This window comes from Austrofundulus limnaeus, unplaced genomic scaffold, assembly GCF_001266775.1.
Source record: "Austrofundulus limnaeus strain Quisiro unplaced genomic scaffold, Austrofundulus_limnaeus-1.0 Scaffold43, whole genome shotgun sequence".
Lineage (NCBI taxonomy): Eukaryota > Metazoa > Chordata > Actinopteri > Cyprinodontiformes > Rivulidae > Austrofundulus > Austrofundulus limnaeus.
Genome location: NW_013952445.1, coordinates 1395280 through 1400240, shown reverse-complemented (window position 1 = coordinate 1400240; position 4961 = coordinate 1395280).

The window sequence follows — 4961 nt, the reverse complement described above, 5'->3', positions numbered from 1 at the left end:
AACATTGAAAAGATTTTGGCATTTTAAAGTTACAATGCCAAAATCTTTTCAATGTTTCTTTTTTCAACGTCAAATCTCTATTTCAAYATCAACGTAAGCTGTCACTGGTTTAACTCCATAAGAAACCATCTCACCCTGTCAGCACAAACCTTCCCAGAGACTATGCACAACACTTCTAGTCATTCACCTCGTTCGCTTATTTTCCAATGTAGCTCCACGTGTCCGTATCATGCAGTGCTTTTCTTTTCTTTTTTTGCAAGGATTTGGACTTGTCTTGTGTATTCACCACCATGCTACACAAAATTCTTCTCACCGACTAGAACCAGGACTGGCTCAGGATGAGTTTTTACCTGTTTCACTTGATTGCACACTGAGAGGCTATAGGTCTTAGCATGGCTAGCTGTCCTGTGATCCTCACATAAGTCAATAAAGTTTGATGAACTCTCAGGCTGTTTGTTTGGTTATTTTACAAAAAAAAAAAAAAGTCCTAAAAAGTTTAATGTGTGTATAAGGATTGGGAAAACTGAACTGGTGTCACAGAAGTAAAACAGTCTGGTTAAAAAACACAAGTAGAACACAGAAAAATGAAACAATAACCACAAACAGAATCTTAAACTCAAAGTAATAAAAAGTAACTAAAATRCACAAATACTGGCACTCATGTTGAGAACAGACACAAGTTTACAGTTGGTGTGTGATAGCTGCTGTGAGGTTTTAAACAAGCTGAATCTTCATTAGAAGAGGATGCTAATAAGATAAAATTATATTTAATAGATGTTTTGTTGTTTTACTCAAAACGAATGAGAGCAAAACTGAAGAGAACAACAAAGTTCAGGCTATAAAGTCATAAGATGTGTATTTATGCCATATTTCTGTTGCTACATGCTAATATACAATAACTTAAAGCTGAGTATCTACTTTTAACAAAACAATGAGTAATTTTGCAGCTTATTTCATGATTTTATGTCTAAAGAGAAAACGCCCCGCCTTCATCGTCCAATCCTTCCGAGCTCCTTTTATTTAAGTTGACAGTTTATTTAAGCTGACTGCTCTTTTTCTAATGACCGTAAACAACACGATTAACACCCCGAAAAAAATTAATTTGCAACACGAGAGCTGCTGGCAACCCGTAGACTAAAAGCTGGCAGAGCGTGCGTGCGTGCAAGTGTTGTTCTCCCTGCTGTGGTGTAAGGAACATTTCTCCAACCATGACCCAGTTCTGCTATCAAACTGGATCAAATGGGATTTTCGTCTCGGTGGCRAGGCAGACAGAAACGTGCGCCACTGGCAGCACATCAAGTCGGGCGAACACTTTAGCAAACTGATGATTTTGGAGCTTAAAAGATTTGGCTCCAAAATAAAAATAATAAAAATATATAAATCTCTGCACTTCACCTTTTTTATTTTTTTTATTTATTTATATTTTTTTACAAGTTYGAAAACTTGAAGTTTTTCTCTGATTTTTGGTTTTTGGCTCAAACAAAAATAAGTCAAATGCTGAAAGAGCTGTGCCAGCACAAGAAAAAATAACATTAAATGTGTCATTAAATTAATAAAATTGTTCCTAATCCTGCTATTATCAGATGTTTTACATCTTTTGGAAGTATGGAACAAAGGCAGTAATAACTTAACACATAACACAATCACTCCATGTTGTGTACTCCTATCTTCATGGGGACCTTGCATTGACTTCCATTCATTTCTTTAGCCTAACTATGAGGACCAAGCTTCRGTCCTCATAAGGAACAACTGGTCGGCACAAGCTTGTTTCCAAAAGGTAGTATCAGCATYAGGGCTGTGTACTGGCAGGAATTTCATGACACAGGTTGTCATAAGGCTCACTTATATACATTTATACACATTTRTTAGTCWTTAATAAATAGTGTATTGTCTTACACTTCACAATAAGGATCCCTTTGATACTGTAGTGCAGTAATACACTACAATAATATATGTCAAATATGTGTTTCCAAATCATTATTGTGCTTACAAGGTAGAAACCTAGTCTGGAATGTTTAATAAAACACCTTTAAGATGCAATATAGACATGAACAGATTTGGGTCACTATTTGACAAGAAATTAGACAGTTTTGTCTCGTTCTCATCCTTAATTAATGCATAATAAACACTTATTAATGTTTGATGAAGTGTTTACAGATTAATTAATAACCTACATCTATAAGGGGAGCCATATTGTAAAGTGGTACCAATATTTTTTTCCTCCAAATGATTCTATTATTCTTGCATTACATGCATAAAATCAGATTAAATTCTGTTTGTTTTTTTAAGAGATAAGAAAATCATTGAACATTGAAACTGTATTTGTATTTCTCATTTCTTCTCACATCCATCTATTGAGTCTTAGTTAAAAATCGATACAGTGCTTTAGAGAATTGATACTGTATCAGGAAATTAAATGTTGCAATATTTCAGTGTATCAATATTTTTCTTACACCCATAAAACACACAATGCCCAACCCCAGAGGAGACACGAGGGTGCAACGGCTGAACCAGACTTGGCGTATGAACACATGAACACACTAAAGAGAGAATGAAGGCAGAGCAACTTTAGGGACCAAGGCTGATGAGGAGATGGGAGACTGAGCCTAATGAAACAGGGAGCAGGTGTGAGTGGGCGTGGCAACCTGACAAACCTGACAATAAATCTCAAAAAGACAAAACATATAAAACAAAAAATTGAAGCTGATGACAGAGCAGATCAAGATGCAGATCTTAGTCAAAGTTTAGTTTACATAAAGAAGGTGTACAGCAGATGGTTGTTTCTTCGGTTATCTCAGATGTTTGAATTAAACCCTCGACGCCGCGTAAACAACAGAGTGTTCCAGGTCTGCAGATCCAGCCTTCCTCCACATCTGCTCTCCTCTCTGCTTTCATTCCATCTTCACCTTTTAAACACGGGTAATGATGTCTTTTCTCCCTCCTTGTTTTCCAGCTCCCTCATCCACCTTTGGGGTATATTACAGCTTTGATGTGATTTTTTTTTTTTTTGGCTTCTTGACTTCCTCTCCAAGAGAAAATCTCTGAGCGTTGAGCAACACAATTAGTGGACCACAAGGGCACGAGGACGAGTCTCTCTTGGCTCGCAACCAGAAAGTTTGAATGCGTTTAAACTCGATGCTATCCGTTTTTCTTTTGATCAAGGGGTTTTAAAGGGGTTAGCTTGCCTCAGCGTTAATGATCGCGGGCMCTGTAGTGATTTATCTCCACATTAGCCGACAACTCTGCTGTTCGTTACGCAATCAAAGTGGAGCTTCCATCTCCCCAATCACAGCAGAAACACGGCAGGCCTCTTTTTGTCACTCCCGTGTCCTGGTTTCCTGCTCATGTAACGCTTTCTTGTTACATATTCGTGAGATAATATCATACTGCATTATAAGCATGGTTAYGAGCAAAAGATTTTACACTAACAGAACAGGATTTTTAGTATTTTTTAGTTACCCCCCGTGTTAAAGGGGACCTATTATGCAAAATTCACTTTTTAAAGTTTTTTTTTTTTTTACTCAACTTTGGGTATGTACTTCTAAATAAAACAGTCCTGGGACCAAAGAAATGCACCCAGGGGCATATTTACTGTRAGTAAATGTATTTTTAATGTATATTAACAACAAGTTTTATACTTGCGTCATTTTGTGATGTCACAAGCCGTACAACAACCCACCGGAACCTGCGTTCAGCCCCTTACCTAGCAACCCCCGGGTGAGACTCCACCTCCTCAATATAAAAAGCCGTCACTGTGTTGTTGTGCAATGCGCAGCTCATTTCACAGCAGGCCTCCAATAGAGCAATGGGTAGAGAGTGGGAGACCAGGGTTCTAGACCGGCACAGACACAAATTTATTATTTATTTTCATTTGTTATGAACACGTTTTCTCATGTACCTCTATTGTTTAGCTTATTAAAGCCTTGTTAAAGCCTATTTGTTCAAGTTTCTGAGGTATTTTGACCGCTGCTGCTCCCTGCTCTGGTAACAGCATGCAGAGTGAGCGCAGAGCAGAGGAGGGGGAGAGAAAATAAAAAAGAAGTTGCGACCACGACTCTGCCTCTGGATCTCTCATATGGTTCTACAACGGAGCTTCTGCTATTATTAGCCACGCTAACGTAAACGCTGGCTTTGGAGGGCGGAGTTAATGTCAACAGATTTTTGGAGGGCGTTACCAACAGAGCTCATTAACATAAACAGCTCTTCTGAACAGAAGTCAGAGCAGGCAGAACTAGAAAATAGGAAATTTTATTTTCTGAGAATTATTTTATGCATTAAGTTGAATGAACATGGTCTGGATAGCCCACAGACATACCATAAAAATTCTAGGACCCATAATCGGTCTCCTTTAAACATTTCTGACTATTCCATGTGGTTCAGCAAATAACTACGCTGAATAATGTTTTTTTTTTTTGTCTTGGCTAAATATTTTTTGATTTTCCCAAACATGATTAGTGACCAGAGATCAGTTCATCGCAAGCCACCAAAAAGTAMAAGTGATGTTTTTGCCTGTTCAGATGTTTGTGTGCTTGTCTGTTAGCAACATATCCCAAGAACCACTGGATGATTTTAAAGAAACTTTCAGGAAATAATCATCAGATGTACAGTACATCTACAGCTGATCAACTGTTGGAGTCAACCCAATTTAAGATGGCCGCGACGGACAACTGACCTTAGAGAGCACAAAAAAAGCTACAACTTAGTCAGTTTTACTGAGACTCTGTTAAATTTGGGTGTGATTGTAGCTGAGAAGCTTTCACARTAAGTGCTACTCAATGCACAAGGTCTTCACTTACAAGTTTGGCATTACCTGCTGGAGTTAASCCTTTCTGTTAGCAAAATATCTCATGAACCACAGGATGGAAATAAACAGAACTTTCAGAAAGCAGTAGTTTGATGTACCTCTACAACTGATTTGGAGTCGGTTGAATGTACGAAAGTGGCCACAACTAACCAACRTT